Source organism: Athene cunicularia (genome assembly GCF_003259725.1).
Source record: "Athene cunicularia isolate RWA chromosome 2 unlocalized genomic scaffold, athCun1 chr2_part2, whole genome shotgun sequence".
NCBI lineage: Eukaryota > Metazoa > Chordata > Aves > Strigiformes > Strigidae > Athene > Athene cunicularia.
The window spans coordinates 7,185,227-7,206,961 of NW_020799096.1; positions in this window are offsets into that span (position 1 = coordinate 7,185,227).

Sequence of the window (21,735 nt, forward strand, 5' to 3'; positions counted from 1 at the left end):
AAAAAAGTTAGTAAGCTGCAAGCAGTATGACCAGTCTAATAATGGCTTTAAAAAGTGACTTAGCCAAGAGATTCAGAGGCTGATCCTGTGCTGTAATGAACCAGCAGTGCACAAGGAGCCACCAGTGCCACTGCTGGTAAGGTGCTTCCCTTGGCAGCGAGGAAGAAAAGAGATTTCTGTAGCTATCTTACTACTGGTTAACATCCAGAGAAATCTAAAAAGTTCTGTCCACATTTGACAGCATGCCCTAGCCTTCCTTATTTTGTTTTTCTACTGTGACTGAGGTGCTGTCAGGTACCTTATGGGACAGTTTTCAATGCTGCAGACCCCTTGTCAGAACTGTGCCGCAGCCGACTGAGAGTCTGTTCTCAGGTGACAAGTCATTTCAGCAAAGGCTCATTTGCTGTGCACATGAAGTCTTTCAAACTGCCTGCACGAGGAAGACCAGGCTAAGAGAAACACTTCTCAGGAGTTGTTTCACACACAAGGTGTGCAACAGATGCACCTGAGGGTGATTTTACAAAGCAGTTTGTACGTTCACAGCTCAGCCCCTACACATTCAATGTCAATCTGACAGCGTGCGGCCCTTCCACAACCTCTTGGGCTGAGTGGCCAGAGGAACATGACCAGAGGAGAAGGAATTAGAGGTTCTAAAGTACATCCAGAGGGATACCATGGCAAAGGCACTGACAGAAGCCTTTCCACATCACCTTCAACTTCCTTAGTTTTCAGGCTGCCCCTTCCTCTTCCTGCCCCTTACTAGACCTAAGATTAAAGCAAGGCTCCTAGGGACAACCTTGCTTTCTGATATAGTTGACTCATTCTCACACCAGGGGCAGGGAAGAAGTGTACCACAAAGATCCTTATGTGACGTACAGTCACCGAGGAAAGGAACCTTGACTTCTCACGCTGCAGGAAACAGTATTTCAGAAGGTGCTCAGAAACAACAGCTTCTAAATTTTGGCTTGTAAGACATCAACTACCAATATGAGTCTTTAACATGAATATTCTTTTTGTAAAAGTTGCACAATTATCAATGAGAGAGCTCAGTCACTCAAGATTTTTTATTTCTTCCTGATGTTTTAGTTTTTCAAAGAATGTCTGAAAGGAATCTGATCTTTCTACATGCCTAGGAGCAACAGAAACAGCATCTTTGTCAGCACCTGCAAAGAGATTCCATGTCTTCTGTTATTGCTGGAGGTCACTTTCAAACATTAGAACTATCACCAGACAATGAAAGTTCTACCTTTAGTGTGTACTCCGAGCCAGTAAGATCCAAATATAAATATTTTGCCGCCAACTTTTGCTACTGCTGAATGGGGGAGACTCTGTGGGTAGAAGAGAAAGAGTTTACTTTAGAAGATATGATACACATTGATATATGTGCAAGTTCAGGCAGCATACAAGTTTTTTAGAAAGACTACAACAGCCTCCGTAAACAATGTATTCTCATTCCCTGATGAATTGTTAGTCTAATAGACTGCTACTGTTTTTCTGAAATGAGTGCTTGCAACTAAAAAAAAAAAAAAAAGGAAAAAAAAAAAAAAAAAGGAGTAATATAGCAGTCCTTTCATTAATTCACAGAAATTAAGACCCATTATTAGTCTTCCTAACAGCAGACACACATAAATTAACACAATCAAAGAGCTATACAAAGGGCAAATCTAGGGTAATCATTTCAAACTAGACTGGGTGCTGCAGGCTGTTTGGGGCAAGATTAGTGCCACTGACCATCTGTCTCACCCCACAATACGCTGTTTCAGCTTTGTTAACTGCTACACATCAGCGGATAGAGCCACTTCACACATCTATCCAGTGCCCCGAAGATTTCAAGGTCTTGAATTGAAGTATCTTTTATACCCTATTTCAATGGCAGTTACTACAGCCCTACTCAAAACTTAAGAAAAGTTAAAAGTTGAACTTCAATATCAATCCTAGTAGTACTGCCTCTGAAAGAAATAAAAAGGCTTCAGCTGTTTTGATAAGAACATATAAAAAGAAATCCTTACCTTGCTCTCACCAAGTTCTGAAATCTATTTTAGATAGGGAATTTAAACAATTTTAGTTAGATGTCACAAGACTGAGGAGCTTGCGCCAAGATGAGGGGGCTATGCGCGAAGACATACCAGGTGCTGATAGTGTTGCTAAGATATTATCTTCTGGCTCAGACAGAAGCTTCATAGTGTCCTTGAAGTGGTACATGTCAGCAATAGATCACCTCAAGTTCTAGCACAAACTAGCCTGGCAGTTTAGCCAGGTGCCAGGGAACAACTGAGGCTGAGCAGAAGGACAGGGTAAAAAGTTCATCAGCGAGGAAGAGGAGATACTTCATCTATAAGACCCCCGCCCAGGAATTTGTGACCATCAAAGGAGCTAAACGTGCAGACACAAGAGGAGGAGACCTGATTACCATGAGAAGCGAGGGGAGGCAGTGATATATTATGTATATGTATAAGCATTCTATGAATATGCATTATGTTGTAATATATAAGCAGGACGAGAGCTGCAAAGGATGCGTATGCTTGTGGAGGAGTGATCCCCCATGCGCCCAGCGCTGAATAAACCTACCTACTTTACAACTCCACGGTTGTAGAGTCGTGTTTCCGCAAGTCATGTTGGCATCCCAGATGGGACATTCTCTACTCAGCTGCTAGGATAGCTGCCAGGTGGACATCCTAGGTGCACACCCCGAGCTTTTCTTGAGGGAACTCTGCTCCCAGCTGTCCACTGCGGGAGTAGACAAGGACCATCTAAATCGCGGACAATGGTATGTTTAAAGGGTAACGGGCTGCTAGTAAGATGCTCAGAGACGTCTGGCGCACAGCGTGGTCCCAAGGAGAGGGTACCCATTTGGTTTTGGTTCTCGAGGTTCACAGGAGTGTCATTGACCACCTCGGGATTGATATTTGTTGCAACCTGCTGAAACTTGTGGTGTTCTGTTAGATTCTGAACTTACGGCAAATTGTTAATGGCTTATGATATATGTTACACACGGACTTGATGACTGTTTTAACTCTGGTGTATTTCACGGTGTGAGTGGAAAGCGTGACGGGCCCTTTAAGTGTGATGAGTGTCTGTGTCCCTGTGTGTCTGTGTGCCTGCAGGGCGTGAGTGAGAACAACCGCTGCAAAACAAATGAGAAGTTTCTATCTGTTTAAATAATGCACTGTCTTTGTCTGTTTTGTGAAAACATTGCATGAACCGGAGATCTCCATTGGTTTGGGTTGGAATCTAGTGATTATTTGTGTAGAAGGAATGAATGGTTGGCACGGGGAAATGATTTATACCTGCTAGAAGGACTGTACACAATGTCTTCTGGGCAGCTGGTAGCATTAGACTGGGAACAACCAGCCGATTATACCCCCCAGGTCCATGGGAGAATCCCCTGCTTTCTTTGTGTTCCTGCCCCCGGTAAGGGGAACTCTCACCAAGCATAGGTATTAGCAGAGTGTGTAGATTGTCGATGTAAGTGGTACTGTGTGTCTGATAAGAGGAGGTCGAGGTGTGCAGAGTGCCAGGAAGAAGAGGTGTCGTTAGACCTCTCGGTCAAAAGATGGGACTCGATAATTATTAAATTTGTGTGGGGAAGAAGTCATAAGATACTGGAACTTTGGGAAGTGAAGGAGGAAGAGTGGGAGAAGGTTAAAAGACAGTGTAGAAACCGCTATAGGTGGAGAGAAAAGATTTTAGGAAGGAGGAATAATAATGGGGAGTAGACAGGGAAGAACTGTAAAGAAAAGACCATTAGATTGCATATTAACACACTGGAAAGACATAGTGGGGAGGGGAAGTACAGAAAGCAAGACCCTTATTAAATACTGTAACCACTGGTGGCCACTTTACAGATTGGAGGAAGAAGCTAAATGGCCACTAAATGGGACCTTAGACTATAACATGCTTTTGCAATTAATTTTGTTTTTACAGAGGGAAGGGAAGTAGGATAAGGTGTTTTACGCAGACATTTTCTTTACCCTCCGAAATCACCTGGAGTGGCAGAGGGACTGTGGACTAGTTCCACCACAAGATCCTTTAGTGCTTGCCCTGGAAAAGGATTATAAGGGAAAAATGAAGACTGTATTACGGTGGTGGAAGCTACTAGCCAAAGTGAAAAGGCATATTTTTGCAAACCTTTGAAATATAAACTGGGAAAGCAGTTACACAAGTTTCTGTATATGCCTTACTCCACAAAAGCGCTCCTAGGAAGAGACTTACTAGAACAATCAGGAGAAACCATTACCTTTAACAATGGAGAGATTACTCTGGAGGTAAACAACAAAGAACTTGCACAAATCATGAGCTTATCTCTAACTAGTCTCCCCACAGAAGGAGAAATTTGTGAGGAAATTATCGATCAAGTGTATCCTGGAGTGTGGGCCACTGACACACCTGGGAGGGTGAAGAATGCTTCACCCGTAGAGGTAAAACCTAAGGAAGGACAACAACCCGTAAGAATTAAGCAATACCCTTTAAAAAAAGGAGGATCAGGAAGGGATCCAGCCAGTTATAGAGAAGTTTTTGCAAATAGGATTATTAAAGGAGTGTAAATCTAATTTTAATACTCCCATATTACCTGTCCGGAAACCCGACGGGTCATACTGGATAGTTCAGGATCTGAGAGCAATAAATAACACTTTGTTGACAAAATTAACTCCCGAGATAATCTGGTTTACTGTTTTAGACCTCAAGGATGCTTTCTTTTGCCTCTCTCTCCTCGAAGCCAGTCAGAAAATATTTGCATTTGAATGGGAAAATCCTAAGAATGGACGTAAAACCCAGTTAACTTGGACGGTGCTGCCACGAGGATTTAAAAACAGCCCCACTCTATTGGCAACCAATTAGCCAAAGACCCTGAACTGTGGGAAGCCCCAACTCCACCTGAAGAGGGACAGCTGCTGCAGTATGTAGATGACATCCTAATCGCCACCAAGACAAAGAGGCCTGTGCAACCTGGACAGTAAGCCTTTTAAATTTTCTGGGACTTCAGGGCTACCGGGTATCTAAAAAGAAGGCCCAAGTGGTGCAGACTGAAGTGATCTATCTGGACTACAAAATCAGTGCCGGAAAAGAACCCTAGGACAAGCTCAGAAGGAGGCAATTTGTCAGACTCCAAGGCCACAAACAGTGAAGGTATTGCAAATGTTCCTGGGAATGACCAGTTGGTGTAGGCTATGGATCTATAACTATGGACTACTTGTTAAACCTTTATATGCACTGTCACTGAACAGAAAAACCTCCAGTGGAATAAGGAGGCCATACGAGCCTTTGGCTTACTAAAGAAGGCTCTGATGTCAGCTCCGGCCTTGGGACTCCCAGATGTAAGTAAGCCATTCTTTTTCTTTTCACACAAGAAACAGGGAATTGCATTGGGAATACTGGCACAAGACAGGCCCGTATCGTCAGGCAGTCGCCTATTTCTCCAAGCAACTAGATACAACTGCTAAAGGTTGGCCCGGATGCCTACAAGCAGTTGCAGCAGTGATCTTAAACATGCAGGAGACACAAAAATTCACCTTAGTCCAGAAAATGACTGTATTTGTATCTCACAGTGTCTGCAGTATTGGAAATTAAAGGGGGTATACTGGCTTTCGCCCCAAAGATTCTTAAAATATCAGGCGGAATTAGTGGAATAAAATGACATGGAGATTGTAGTGACTAACATTATCAATCCAGCTTCTTGCCTTAGTGAAAACACAGGAGAACCAGTGCAACATGATTGCCTGGAGACCATCGAGACAACATACTCAAGCCACACAGATTTGAAGGACAACCCTATGGAAGATACCGAGAACTGGTTTACAGATGGGAGTAGCTATGTCTTGAGTGGCAAAAGGTATGCTGGGTATGCTGTCACTACCACCCAAGAAATATTGGAATCAGGACCGCTGCCTGTGAATACCTCTGCACAAAAGGCAGAGATAATCGCTCTGACCCGTTCTCTAGAATTAGCCCAAGGCAAAACTGTGAACATTTATACAGACTCAGAAGTATGCCTTTGGAGTTGTACATGCTCATGGAGCAATCTGGAATGAAAGAGGACTGCTAAATTCACAAGGGAAACACAGCAAACATGGGAAGGAAATTTTGAGACTACTGGAAGCTGTCCAACTTCCAAGAAAAGTGTCAATCATGCATATTAAGGCACACCAAAAGGTGAACTCAGACTTGGAAAGAGGAAATGAACTGGCGGACAGAGAGGCAAAACAAGCAGCCAAAAGAGAGGTAAAAATAGAGGATGCTTTAGTCCCTGATGGACAGACCATCTTAGAAGGTAAGCCTACTAATACTAAAGAAGACCAAAAGCTTATTGCAGATCTGGAAGGATCGTATAATGCAGAAGGTTGGGCCGTCACTCCCCAAGGGAAGGTAGTAGTTCCCTCTTATTTGACCAGACACCAGGTAAGGGAAGAGCACAGAAAAGGACACTGGGGGGCAGAGGCCCTATACCGATATTTAGTTAGGAATATTAAAGCCAGAAATTTGTATACCATAGTAAGACAGGTGACTATTCTATGAATATGCATTATTTTGTAATATATAAGCAGGACGAGAGCTGCAAAGGATGCGCATGTTTGTGGAGGAGCGATCCCCCATGCGCCTAGCCTACATATATAAATATACCTACCTACTTTACAACTTCACAGTTGTAGAGTCTTGTTTCTGCAAGTCAGTATGTTCTAAAGGAATATCTCTAATATAAATGTGATACCTGAGAATTTCTAATCTGTTAGAGGGTATCACTGATTTTATGGAGATGTGCTTTATAAATACATCAGCTGTCTGTTTTCATATGTTATAGTCTGTGCATCTTGTATTTTAAGCTTGTCTGTAGAGTTAATGGTAGGGTGATATGATTTAGAAAACATTTATAGGAGAGTGTGTGTTTGATAAACTTGTAAAATTCAACAGTCTCAATGTTTATTCTTGGCTAAAAGTAGTTGTTTATGTACTCGCTGTAGACTTTGCTGTCGTTTCTTACCCCTTTTCAGCTGCTGCCCCTGTATGCCACAGGGGATATTTGCTTGTAAATGCCTGTCCCTTTTCAGTAGAAGGTGGCAATCTTGTCCTATTTTTCCTCTCTTACAAACTCTTCCTGTCTGTTCAGAGTGGGCTAAGGAGCTTTCTGCTCAGTGCACAATTCCTGTAAGTAGTTTAGGCTAATCTTTTAAATTTAAGACTTTGCTGTGTCAATTTTTTGGCTCGATAAGTCAGTTGAAGTGTCTGATCATGTAGCTGTGAGGTCAGAAATATTGACCCAAGGGAAGAATTGTGAGGAGAGAGGAGGGAGAGATGATTTCTTTCAATATCCCCAAGGTAAATCCTGTACCTTGTACAGATCAGATACTTCTCGCTTACTTGAAGTGTATTTTCATAGAGTAGTTCTGTGGCAATTAAATGGGTCTAACCCAGGCTGAGGGGATTTTTCTCCTTTGGCTGAGCGTCTGTGCTCAATTGGTGCTGAGCTGGATCTGCTTCCTGACTGTTGGAGTATGTGCAGGCTCCTAACGCTGCTGGGGCTGCAGGGGAGAAGCAGAGCCATGGGCACAGCTGTGGAGTGGAGAGGTGGGATGACAGACAGCAGTCTGGATTTAGATTGGTTTACAGTGCACCCAGAAACTTGCATCCTTTTCCAGTGTATCAATTGATTTAAGGAAGCTTCTAATCTCTGTCTACAGTTTCTCTGCTTTTATTTTTCTCCTGCAGTTGTGCCCTGTGAAATGTGTACGGCTGGGTGTGCGTGTCTGCCTGTCCCGGCTGTATGCAGGCACCTGTAACCGCGTTGGTGAATGCGAATCCTAGTGAAGTACTTCGAGCTGCTATATTGGCGAGATAGCTTGAAGGTTTTGTGATGGGGAGAATACGACTATTAGCTCTGTAGAATCAGCTCTTACCCATAGAGGGATGCACATTAATATTATCACAGTTAAATATTTTGATGATGCCTGTGTCACAGGCTGAACTCTATCTTCGGTGTATGGGGAAGATTATATGCTCAGATCTGGGCTTTAACACCCGTCCCATCCATCAGCTGACCTTCTGGCACTGTTGGTTGTGTTTGTTTGAGATAGTTTCTTTACTAAGTGGGGTGTCTCTGAGGGGCTGCTATTTATGAGGGAGTGTGTTACTGGAGTCATACAACAATGCTAACAATAAGCAATGTGCCGATGTGAATGGAAAAAGTGTGATATTTTAGTCTGTCGTTTTCTGACCGTGTAGCTTTTTCTCAGATGAATTATGTGTTGCAACCTATTAAAAAGAAAAACTTCACCTGGAAGGATTTTTATCGTATTTTATTTGGCAAAGTGCTTCATGACTCTTGTTAGAATGTTAGAATACTAAAATGTAATGATTAAAGGAGAGTGAAACTTTAAGCAGATTTTTGAAGGGCAGTTTTGAGGAACTTTTTTTATATGCATGAGAAGTCAGGTACCTGAACCTTTCTGCATCAACATATGAAATCTACTGAAAGGTGAAACTGCTGCAGAGAAAATATTGGTGTGCTATTCAAATATTATCCCCAGAACAGAGAAAAATTTGTCAAAATTATTTTCATCAAACTTTAGATTTTTCTTAAAAATGTGGAGGATCTTATCTGTGTAAGGTACCCTATTTCACTAAAGAGATTTTTGTCAGAAGTACTTTGTATATATGCATGTAGGCCCTGAAGAATATCAGCTAACAATAACCTGAAATTCAATACTGGAAAGCTGCATTTTGTAGTAAATATTCTGAGGATTTACTGATATATCGCATTGCCTGAGCAAGTATATGGTAGGAGATAACAGTGAACAGCAGAAGGTGGGGTTGCTGAAGACAGATTTCAGATGGGTGGATTTAAACAAATAGTAATTGAAGTGGTTTTTAGTTGGTTACTTGTGGTTTTGTTTTCTTCCTTTATCTTTGAATCTCATCAATTAACTTAGGGGACATAATTCTATAGAATGTTGGTATTGGTAACCTAACAAGCTGCTCCGAGAAGTGAATGCATAAACCATTCATATTTTAAGTTGGTCCAGACTGTTGCTGCTGGAACACTAAGCTTGCCTTGGGGGGTATGACTGGCGCTGTGGTGTTGCTCTGTCTCTCTCTGGCTGGCTCGCTGCTGATGGCTCTTAGCTCCTGCGGCCACTTGTAGTGGGCTCCTGGCTTCCCTGCAGTCATTTGGTAGGATTTCAAGTGGCCACTGCATGCTGAGCCAGCAAAACAGTACCTCTGCTCTGCTGCTTTCCCAGGGAGGTCTTGAATGTTTATGCCCCTTAGTGGAAAATCAGTCACAGCTCATCACCGGGGCAATGCCACAAAAAGACTAGAGATAAACTGCACTGGCTTGTAGGGCAGGTACAGTATCATCAGGAGGCGGACAGGTTTCACTTCAAATTGAAGCTAAGGTTAATGATGGTGTTACCAGCTTCTAAACCAGGTTAGTTAACGGGAACTAACTGTAGGCTTGCTGAAGCAGCACTAATCTGGCTACTCGCAATGAAGTGTCTGTCTCTGATCATTTTCTCTCAGAAGGCTGAAAATTAGCCCCAGTATGAGTGCTTAGTCTACAATCATGTTGATTTTGCTTTAGGTTTGTCTTTAGCTGTTGGAGATTAATGAATCAAAATGGTGTCTGAGTTTACAACCAGTTCTCATCACTTAGCAGTGTTATTTCTAGCTGTTCTCTACTTGGCTTACCTGAGCCCATCAGCTAAAGGACTCTGCTCTTCTGCCGTGGGGGAGTCGGGTGCAGCCTTCAGTGTTTAGGGACTAGTGAGATGATAGCAGAGGGTGTTGAGGCCTTTTTTGCTTTTCCAACTGTGTAAGTACTATACTGTGTATTTGTTGGAACCATGTCCAAATCCACCAGTGGCCTTTCCTCTTGTCTTGTTTTTGCCCATATCACAGTCTTCCCTGACCTCAGAAGAGGAGCCTCCCTTGATTCCACCAGCAGCCATCAGACACAGTGACAGTATGTTGGGGATATTCACTGATGTGGAAGTGCAGACAGCACCTTAGATGCTCGATAGCAAACCACAAGCAAAGGCTCTGCTTAGGAAGGTCTGTGTGTGCTGGCGTTTGGATAAGCAGCTGCCATATGGATCACATGTTTCTTCAATTTCTTGGGGTTTCACTCAAAGGGGAAAGCTAAGGTGGTAAGTTTGAGTGTCTCTGAAGTGTTCAACTCCTATAGACAGCCTAGATATTTTGGTTTTGTAAAGGTTTGATTTGAACTCTGGTGCCTCCAGAGGTATTACACACATGAAATTCTTTGTCACTGCAGTTTTACCATTAAGGTGTTTCCTTTTGGGGAAGAAAGTTGAGTGGAAAGTGCTCTTGTTCTAGAGAAACGATGTCCAGTTAAAAGAACAGTGATCTCTGCTAGCTAACACCTGAAGAAGAAAAAACCTTTTGTGGTAGGTGTTGGTTTAGAAGTCTCTTGGGTCAGAAATAGTTGCCAGGAAGGTATTGCCCAAATTCAATGGGATATGCCTCCTGTAGTTCTGGTTTTGATCTATGGTTTGGGGTTTTTTTTCCTCTTTGTAATACTGCCTTCATTTTATAGGTAATATTTATTTTATAGGAAGTGCTGAAGAGGGGTAACTTGTTAATGTTTAAAAAGGGGTTTTCTCTGACCTGAATGGTAGTTTCTACAGATGAATGTGTTCTATCTTTGTTTAGGAATAGCTTTAAACAGAGAGCAGAAACACTTTTCTCTTGATAGAGGAAGAGAATTAACCTGTTTAATCTTAAGTTCTATTTTGGGTGGGGACCCAACTCCTTGGACAGCTGATGTTGTGTAGCACTGGTATTTGTTCTGGTTCAAAAGTGGCTGTAAGACTGGTTTTGGGCATTAAAGCCTGATCCTAATACCCCTGATGCACTATCTCTTCTCATGCCGAGGAGTCTTTGCCATTAATTGATTCATTTTGAGCAGAGACTGCATCTAGTTCTATTGCTTGCAGGGAAACTCTAAAGAGAGGAAGGGATACTGATAATTGCTGGAACACCTCAATTCTGTGTGAGAGCTGGGAGAAATGTTCATATCCATTGACTTTGTAGTAAGACCTTGCTGAAGTTTTTGCTCGCCTTTTTACACGATAGCATGATGCTCAGCTTCATGCAGAAACTTAACATCTGTCAAAAAATAGTCAATTTGAATTGTCAACTTGAGCCCATGGCAGGGAACTCTCAGCTGGCCACCTTCATCTAACTGGTCTCCTGTGCTTGAGGAGGCAGAGGCTCACCCCTTTAGCTGGCAAGGCGCTAGGGAGGTTGTGTAGGTGTGCTTGTTTTTAACCTGTTCTTGATAGTGCCCATTGTTTGAAGGGAAACAAAATAAAACAAATAATTCTGCTCTAACATAAAGCACAAGTAAAAGATACTGATCCTTTTAATAATTGCTCCTTTGATGGCAGTGTGGCTAGGCAGTGCATCCAAGCATGGATAACCATTGTCTGGGTGGAGCTGTGCTCTTGTGGAGACCTGCTGTCTCCTGGACCTGACCAAGGACAGTGCTGTTTTGTTCTGCTGCTGTTTGTTCACAGTCACTATTTTCCCATAGTCTGTGTGTTCCCATAGTCCTTACACTGAAATGGGGAGGGAGAAAAGGAAAGATAAAGACACTCTCCTGATGCTCTCTGTATGCTTGCTTCCGTTCTGGACTTCCCATCTGATATTTCTATATTTGTGCTGTTCTTCCTCGGTAATTATGAAGGGGCAACTCACAGGGGATACATGAACTCTATTACAGAATGATGAAGGGAATGAGAGCTTTAAAAGATATAGTGTGACATAAATACTGTTTTGGTTTTTCCATTGTATTTATATCTTCATATTTAGAGGGAAAAGTTCTTAAAATGAACTAAAGCCTACCACCATATTCTGAAGCAAAAATGTAATTTAGAGTAGTTGGAAAGGAGCTGTAAAAGAAGAGTACAGTCATTGCTTCATCTCATCTTCTTTTAGAGAGCTTTGTGATTTTTGACACCTGTACCCAGCCTGGTGTGTTGTTCATGGGGCTTCTTTGTTGTAGTTGATAAAGTAAGCCATAAATAATTGTTCTTTTCTGTTTGAACAGTTGCCCAGTTAGGGAATTGGCATGTGCAAGGTAAGCGAGGAAATAATGCTGACTTTCACATAAACAAGTCTTTTGGTTTTGCGTTGAAGCATAGGAGAATGACAAGTAATGGGCTGAAAAAATTGGAAAATATGAGCATTACAGAACAATTATGTAGCTTATGTGAGTATCCTTTAGGACTTCTCGCATATCAGTGTTTGTACATGTGGTAACGCATAGTCATTTTTGCCTTGACTACTGGCCGACAAATGTTTGGGACAGAATCAATATCACATACAAATACGAAAGTGCTTCCAATTATGTTAAAATTGTTCTAACACATCTATGATGTATTCTCTCAGCTACAGGTAAAACTTGAGTGAGAGAATAGAAAGCAAGAGTGAGAGCAACAAAAATGAACAGTGGAGAAGATGAGCATGGTGTTCATGCAACTGCTTGTAAGTCAGGCAGTTCAGGGGCTGCCTTCAGGTATATACTGCCTGGGGTGGGTGTTCCAGGGTGTGGGGAAACACTGACAGGCTTTGAGCAGCTGAATACAGGGTTTATTCTCAGGTACATCAAGTCTACTAAAACACAAAGGGCTTCCAGGTGGTATAAATGTAATTTACTCCTTTTTAAAGTTTTCTTTATGCTGTAAGAAAATAATGTCAATTGTGCAAATAAGCAACAGTCTGTGGGAGCTCACAGTTCTTACTGTATATCTAGCAGTCACATTTATGACTTTATTGTACTTTCACCCACCTGGTTTGTCTTAAATAATGTATATTTGGTCTTTTTCTATTAACAAATTTCATTTTAGTCTGAAAGATCTTCTTTTGCTTGCTGTCTGCAGCAATGTAATGAAAGAGAGGTGTTCAGAGGGAAGAAAGACTGCTGTGAAGATTTCAGATGTACTGTGTTACTGTCTTCTGAGATGATTGAAAATTGATGTAGTAGGAATTTATTGCCAGACAAGTTTTCCATCTGTGAAGCTCTTGTTTAATTGATGATAACTAGATATGGTAATCCCTTTCTGGGATGGCTCAGTCCACTCTTTGAAGAGAAGTTTCTAGGCGGTGTTCTTAGCTATTTTGTATGGGAATATTTAATTATTTCAGGTATTTAGGAAATAATACTACTTTCTTCAAGGTTGCTTTTAATTATGCTCTCATCTGCCAAACTTCAGGAATATTTTATCCTAGTGTGAAACCAGGGACAAGCATGAGCTCAAAAAGTCCTTCTTTAAGGTTCAGTATTACATTATTTGCTGTATCACCTGAGCAAAGGACCAGCACTTAGAGATGAAAGAGTTAACACAGCTAAAATCATACACATCTTGAGAAATAAAAGAATTCTGGTCATTTCAACATGGCCATGAAAATAGTGTGCCATTTTAAGATAACTGAGATAATAGAAAACTGGGTGAGGGGAAAAAAAAAAAAGGAAAAAAAAAAAAGTTCAGTTACAACTGTTGGGGGCATGTGGAGAGAATGGTGGTCTTTGTGTGCCTGTAAATTTGCCAGGCAGTCCCCATAATGGCAAGTATGCTTTTTGTTAAACTCCTGGTTCCTTCCCTTGATGGATGACCAGCAGGTTCTCAATGTTTCTGGGGACTGTTGCATAATGTATATGGATAATGACCGTGAATGCACTCTACAGTCTGGAGAAACACAATTTGTTGCAACGATCGTAGAAAGCAAGGGGTACTGTTGAGCGGAAATTTTGTTCATGAATCATCATCATCAGTTTGAGTTAGGTTTTGGTGACTGGTATACTGTATCTGTGTCACTTCAGTGGGATGCTGCTGAAATGCAGATTCTTGTATAAACTTGAGGCTTATGTAGGGCTTTCTAGTGGGCATGAGATCTTTCTACATGTGCCACACTGTATGAAGTGGACTCTGCTGTGTCATTCTACGTTCTCTCACATTTCTTTTGCATGTGGTCCTCCTGGCTATGCCATGTATTTTGAGGCCACCTGCCTGAGGAGCACAGTAAAAGAAGAGCTCAGCTCTGAAGATCAGGGCTGTGATCTTGTAGTAGCAAAACTGCAGTGATCTTGCTGCTGTGAGAGTTGTCCTCAATGCGGCATACAAGTGTGCATCAGTATCTATGAATTGTCTGCTTTTGCTTTAGGGTTTCTTTCAATGCTCATTATTTCTTGAGGAAAAAAAAAAAAAAAAAAAACAAAAAAAACAGGAAATATAAGTCATTTTTTGAAACATAATGCGATTAGGCGTTTAGATGTTTATGTGATGTGTGATCTGCACCCCTAGTTAGTTGTGCCTGCAGGAAGAACCTGGTTCCTAACTGTGCTGTGCACACCTTGTTATCATGTAATGGTCTGAGGTAGAATGTTCTGAGTGAAGGTCCCTCTGACAGGCTGGGTCTAAAGTGATAACGTAGACACGGATCTGGAACTGTTACTCTGCAGCATAATAGTTGTACTCTCAGGTGCCTCAAATACTACGTACAACAGAAGCATGTTTCTATCATTATTTTCACCTGTAAGAAAAACAGAATGAGAAAAGCAAAGGAAGTTAAAATGATCTAAAATATTTCCAGACTGGAAAGGTGAAAGGAGACTCTCATCCTGGGAACACCTCTTTTCAAAGACTGTTTCCTTGAGGAGAAGCTGCAGGAGGGAACAGAAATGCCCTTTGGAGACGGTGTAGGATGAGGGGAGAAGTAGGGCGATATCATCACTGTGTTTCAAGAGACAAAAAATAACTACTTAGCGATTTTTGAGTAGAAGTTGTTCTTCTCTCCCGAGTTGGACATGAGGAAGCATAACAAGCCCCCCCTGCAGCCTTTTCTCTTAATTTAAAGCCATTGCAGAACACTGCAGCGAGGCTTTGGCCCTGGAGAGCTGGAATAAAGCACTGGCTACTGAAGGTTTGCTCTGAGGCCTTGTTTGAGCCCGTTCTTGTGACTGCACTGACCCCGAGTGACTGCAGAGACAGTTAAATAATTTAGAGATTCAGTTGTTTTAAAAAATAAATATATATCTTTACAGAACGTCTTGCTTTACAAGGGAGCTTTTATCAGCAAATGTCTTCATTAGGAGGAAATTGTCAAAATCCTTCTATTTAAGCAATCTCTACATTCTCAAGGAAGTTTTACTCAGTTTTTATTTTACAACAACCAATTTTTTTCTCATTGGGTGTTGACTTGAGATGGATTTTGCTACCTTAATTAATAAATAGCTTCATTAAAATATCAGTGCTGATAAGATGCTGGGGGTTAATGGTTTAAATTTAGCCATGTAAGTTTGTTCAGGAATGCTGGATCTCAGGCTGGAAGCTTTGCAAACGTTTAGTACAATACAGGTGAAAGCATTGTTAATTTGTTTGTGATCTGATATGATGCACCTACAGGAGATGTCTGACGATCTTGAGAAGTACCAACTGGAAAAACATTAGTATATTTTAACAGGTATAAGGTGAAAACAAAAAAGTAATTTCTTTCCCTTGGGCCTTTCAGTTCAGCAGCTGATGATGTACATGCATATGTAATGCCAAGGCAAGTTCGGCTCTCCTTCAGTAGCCCTCTGCCTCTGATGTCTGGTTTGTTATCTCAGGACTCATTTTCAAGTGTGTTAGTTTCAACGAGTGTGAGGGATTTGTCATGCAGTGAGTAGGTGAAAAAACAGATACACAATCTTAGGTCCCCACTGCATGAAACGTACAATATCTTCAATTTTCTTTGACTCCTCTTTGGGGCCCTAATGACAGAGACAACCAGACAGAAGAGCATTAAGAAATATAATAGGGGATGCACCCATGATCTGGAAAACATGCATGTGTCTTTAATATTTTTGTGCATCTTAGTGCTGTTGAGGCTGACAAAAAGAAATCTTAGATAAGGATTTGATGACACAAAGCACTGATCCCTGTCCCTCTGATTTCAGTCAAGAGTAGTTAACACCTCACAGGAACTGCTAATATCTCATTGACCCATGTATTTATTGACCAGTGGTGAGGTATTTGTTAGTACCCATGACTATCTGGACTGAGCAATTGATGACTCATGAGAACAGGATTTGTAATTTCTCTCCAGGAAGCTCTAGTGAAGAGGGAGGAGATAATGTACTGAGGCTGTGATTCCACAACAACCCAGGACCAGCCAAGTATCGTCCCCCATGGCCATGTCCTTCTCCTGCTGCTTTACTCTGGCTTTCCCTTGAGCTGGAGCTCTCACACAGCCTGATCCTGTGCTGGGCATATCATCACGTTAAGATGCTTGAAAATTATTTCCTTTGGGCTTTGGCTTGTTGGGGTGGCTTTTCGGGGTAGGGTGGTGGGTGCAATTGCATCAGGAAGCGCTAGTTCTTCAAGATCCTGGTTTGGAAAGGCACTGGGATTGTATAAAGCATCTTTTCAGATGCTGGTTTTCTGAGATCCCATTTAAAAGGAAAGGAGGACAGTGTAGCCAATCCTACAGCCATTCAGATGCTGGGAGTCCCAAGTTGTGCGTCACCGAATGGGCCTGTGACTCTGGCCCAGCACCCCCTGCACCTCCCCTCGGTGGAAAAGTCACCCCATTTTGGTCATTTGAGCTCTTAGAGGATTTTCCCAAAGAAGCCAACTTGATTCCTCATTTCCACTGTCAGACAAAAGGGATGTCACCTGAGAACTTGGTGCTGCACTCTTAGGTAAGGGCTAGTCCAGGCCTTATCTAGCTGGGCACAGAATCCCTCTCGTAAGATTTTAAATTACCTCAGGCAGAGAACATAGAAGGTGTTGCCGCAAGGCGTCGGGTCCTACAGTTGGAAATGGCGGTGTCTAATCAGAGGGGAGGAAACATTTCCAAAGGTTCCATTCAAGTATTTTTCCTCTAAAACCCTCCCAAGCAGATGCTTGAGAAGTGTGTGGTGGTTGCACAAAGAAAGCAGAAATGGTGGCAAGGCTGGTGAGGGATTCCCGAAGGTGGGTTGAGGTGCTTTGCATCCCTGTGGTGCTTTTCATCTCCAACCGGAGTCAGAATGGCCTAATGCTGCATGTGGAAGGGCTCTGGGTCAGCTCGGGGCAGCACTGACAGCGGGTCTGTCTGGGGGATCTGAAACAGAGGTGGGCAGGGACCTGGTGCTTTTACTGGAAAGAGGGAATTGTATCAAGCAGTTACCTGAAGGGTGGTTTCCAAATGAGAGCACGTTTTTCCATCTGGATTTCTTTTCCTCCAAGTTGTTGAGTTGGAGGATCCTGATGTAGAAAACACATAGACATTGTTTCTTAATGACATCTGCAATGGCAGGAAAGACTCTCTGAGCCTTAGAGGTGAATTCAGCTGAAGGACCAAGGAATGCATCGGGTGAATCCCACACCACCTCTGAAATAGCAGCTAGCATTCAATCCAGACTCCCTCTCTGGTTGTTTAAAGATCATCTGTATCCTCGTGGCATTCCCAGGGGGCTCACGGGACCTTCCCAGTAAGGTGATCCCGCCGTGGACATCCTTGACCCGAACAAAGGGGATGTTCCTGTGTTGAAAATCTGCCCCAAGGCCTCAATTGCTTTTAGATAAAAGGAGTGCCTAAGGCAATCTCCTGTCTTATCCCTGCTTGTGACAGAAGCACCAGGCGCAAGGCAGCATGGTGGTTTTGTGCCGGGCAGTTGGTTTTGCATCCGAGTACACTGCTAAGGACTAACCGTTTTCTGTAAAACGGGCTTAAAAATGAATATTATTAATACTCCGGTGTTGTGTTAATTCCATCTTAATTCCATTAATTCAAATTATTGATTCTACAGTAATCCTAAAGTTTTCAGTGCGTACACTACATGTAAGTATTACCATAGTTTTGCACTTGGCTCCCGGGTCTTCTGTTTGTGTGGAGCTGATTCTTTTGCTCGGGGCATTTTGGACGGTTTGGCTCGGGTACTGCTGAAAAGAAAGGTAGCAGAAATGCTAATGGTTGCTCTTAGGACAAAAATGCTGATCAAGAAAGCAAAAGATGTACATTTAGGGTTCCATCCAAGAGAGAATGTCAGAAAGATACAAGACCAGGAATACCACCTGTAGGCTTCTTGTCAAGTTATGACCTAGCAGGTGCTATCAAGAGGACAGCAGAGAGTTTCACAGATGGAAAAGAGGTGAAGGGAAATATCAGCTTGAATGAATGGCAGGAAGAACGAATTCAGTCCTCTGTCCAGCATAAATCATGTGAACAAAGTGAACATAAATCGCAAAAATGTATGCTACCTTTAAATTGATAGCAGGAGTTTGCTGAAGAGATAAAAGAGGCTGTAAAAAGTGGGGATCGGTATATTTGTGCCCCGTGGCCCATCATTGCATCCATCCCTATTTGTGGGGCAGAGAACTGGCTTTCTGCTCTGAAGGTGCTAAATTAGTGTTCATGACTATTGTGCCTGACAAACCGTAAAGCTTTCTAAAGCTTCAGGTTTCTGTCTGTGGATCCTGCGGCAATCTGTTGGTGAAAATGATGCCAGATCAAATATACTCCTGCCCATATTCAGGCATAAATAAGTGAGTTTTCACCTGCAGGGACCGATGGAAAGCAGCACAATCCAGACAGGCACATTTGAGGCATTTTAAGAGTTCAGAGTAAGCAGGAGCCCACCTGTAGCTTCACTGAACTTTGGCGCTGGCTTGGCAGTGAAGGTACGGAAGACGATGTATGCAGATACTGGAGGTCCTGCAGAGTCAAAAGAAGACTTTCTTCTCGTTTCTGTACAGACATAAAGATGAGAAGAATCAGTTTGATTGCCCTCCCTTTGACCCCTTTGCTGGTAACTTGGTTTTACACTGGGGTTTGAAGTGTGAATTCCTCAAAGTGAACAAACAAACAAAACTGTTGTGCTGTTCTTCAAGAACTGACATCCTGGCTGAAGAACAAGATAAAAAAATTATTCTTTGTGGGTAGCCCAGTCTAAATGCATTCAGTTATTTTATTTACCCCATGATGCTCAGCAATGAGAAGCCAGTGGTCAAGTAGATAACCTCAATTTTCAAAGGCTCTGCAGTCTGTGCTGGCGATACTCTCAATTGCTACTGTGCTTCCTGAAGGCTCTCCATCTCTTTTGGCGTTATTCAGTGTGGTGGGAATTGTATTGCCATCACCTGGAAAGGCAAGAGAAGGAAGGGTTTAGCTGCTTGTGGGTAAGCACAGGGAACGGCACTGCCATTCTCTTCGTCCCACCTTTGGGAGCTCATGATGAGTTTAGTGCAAATGCCTTTAACCTCTCATTTTGTCTGCTTCTTTCTCTTTGGTTAGTTCTTTGGATCCCGCCAAGTGTAACGAGCATCTGGTGTGTGACTGCCGTGGTCTCTGACAAAACACCATCATGCCCAGGTTAAAGAAGACCACAGCTCCAAAGGAAGGCACCAGCTACAGCCACCTATTCATTCTTTAGCTTCTCGCTTTTCAGGAATGATATTTATGAATCCTACCCGATCCAATATGTGGCATATTCAAGGTGCATGTGTCATCCTTGTACCTAAAACCTCAAGAGGACTCACTTGAAGAAATGCTCTGGGGAAGCACCTCTCTCCTTTTCTCTGAATGCATCTAATTAGAAATATAAAATTAGAAGATTTTGTCCCTGAAATTGACATTAATGTGATTTTTTTTTTTTCCTACCAGCAACTTCTGATGACTGATCTACTGGTGAGTCCGGTGTGTTTTTATAGTCAGAACATAATGCTCTCTCCTCAAATGGAATTATACTCTTGCTTATCCAGTAAAAGAACTAATACAGATTTGGGTTTGGGGTTTTTTTGTTTTGCTTTTGTTTGGGTTTTTTTTTTTCCCAGTCATGTCACTTGCTCAGGAATGAAGGAGAAACAAAGTACAGGAGGTAAATATTTCTGAACTGATATTTCTTTGTCCTGCCTTATGTTGGATAAAGCCTAGCACTGAAACCAAAATGGAACTCTTTCTTCCTATCTCTTAGAAGGCACTTGAAGGAGGGATTTATTTAATCTGAGTTTAGTTGGAGAAAATCTTGATGTGTGGCTGCATTTCATCATTAGACACCCAAGACAGCCATCAGAGAGCACAGAGCACCTCTGGGAAAGGGACTTGTCTGCCCTTTCTTTGGCACTGTCTGACGATGCAATAAAGAGCCTCGTAAGAGTGCCTGCAGGGCCTGATGGGGAATAGAAACTACGTTCCTACCTTAGGACGGCTAAAACTAGGCTACACAAATCTTGATCCTGACGAAAAACTCAATGCAAGACCTCTGTAGTGTATCTCAGGGAAGTACACATAGGGTTAATAGCCCATTTCTACCTTTTCCACCTACACTTGATACAGGTGGTCACAACATGTGTGACTCGAGAGAGAGACAGGGGCAGAAATTCCTGTCTTTTATCGACATTAAATCTAGATAGTGGGGAGAAGGGGCAAATTCTGCGATAGTTTCTCCCTATAACAGTAATTTAAAAAGTGGTAACCATTGTCCAAGAGGATGAAAAGTACTTGCCTTTCTGCAAGTTTGGGTGGGTGGCTTCCACGAGTGACAGCTCTTTTTCCCAAGGCAGAGGCACGGTTTTTGTTGATGGCTGTTCACAAGGGGGCTTAGTCCTGTAATACTCTCCTAAACACAGCCCAGGAGGGAAAAAAAAAAAACAACAAAGTTCACTCTATTGGCAGCACTGCTGTTTAGGCAAGAGTGACATATATATATTTATATATTTACTATATATTTACCAGATTTATAGCATATTTCCTTTATTGCCCAGGACATGGAGCACATAAAATCTGGGCCTTGCCCCAGGTGAAGTGAGATTATGTATGGCCTGACTGGTGGGGACGTAGGGCCCGGCTTTACTCAGATGTAGTAGCCCCAAAGCCTCATAGCATCAGGAGAAGATGGGGATTCTTGTGTCAGGCCAGGCAGTAGTAAAGGGAGCATCCGCCTCCTCAGCAACCAGCCAGGGGCTTAGAGGGGCTTGTGCCTGTAACTCTGGCCCGCAAGTTGTTCCTGTCCTGTGCGCGGTTTCTCTAGCATTGATTTATGCACAAATGCTTTCATGACTGAGCTGAAGGATTTCTCTGACGCTCAGATCATTTCCCTCTGTTCACACTCAGATTTCCTGGGTCATTTAGAGCACATTTTTTCATCAGAAAAGGGCATTCTCCATTAGGTGAGGAGTGTAGTATCTTGAAAGTACTTTTCCCCAGATGCACGTTAGCAGCAACCCTCTTTTGGAAGGTCCAAAAAGCAGGACTTTCTTGTGGGCTAGAGCTATTACAGCTGACACAGTATGAAGACAGTGACAACATGTTTTTAAACCCCCTTTTTCTGAATGTTTTTTCTGGAAATCATGTTGAGAGACCTAAGCCTGCTATGGCATACAAAGGTTTTAAACTAAACTATTCAGACAGAAATCCACAGACTTGCTTTTTTCTTTAAATGTGTTCTCATAACTGGAAACTGTTTATCCACAGAGAGAAAAAAATACTTGTTGTGTTACGAGGAGCTGAAAAGTGAAAACAACCTGAGAATACAAATGAGGAATCTAATCTAAAATTAATTATGCCCCTAGTGCTTTATTTTTGGCTCAGTTTTTTCTCATCTGTTTCTGGCTCTGGATTTTACTGTTTATTGCATCAATGTTTTCAGTGTTCCATTCAGGGGGTTTTTGTACTTTTAGTAATTACCTCATTTTTCCCCTACATACGTTTAGACTCAAAGCACTAGAGAAGCTAAACAAGAACTCTAACTGTTATTCAGTT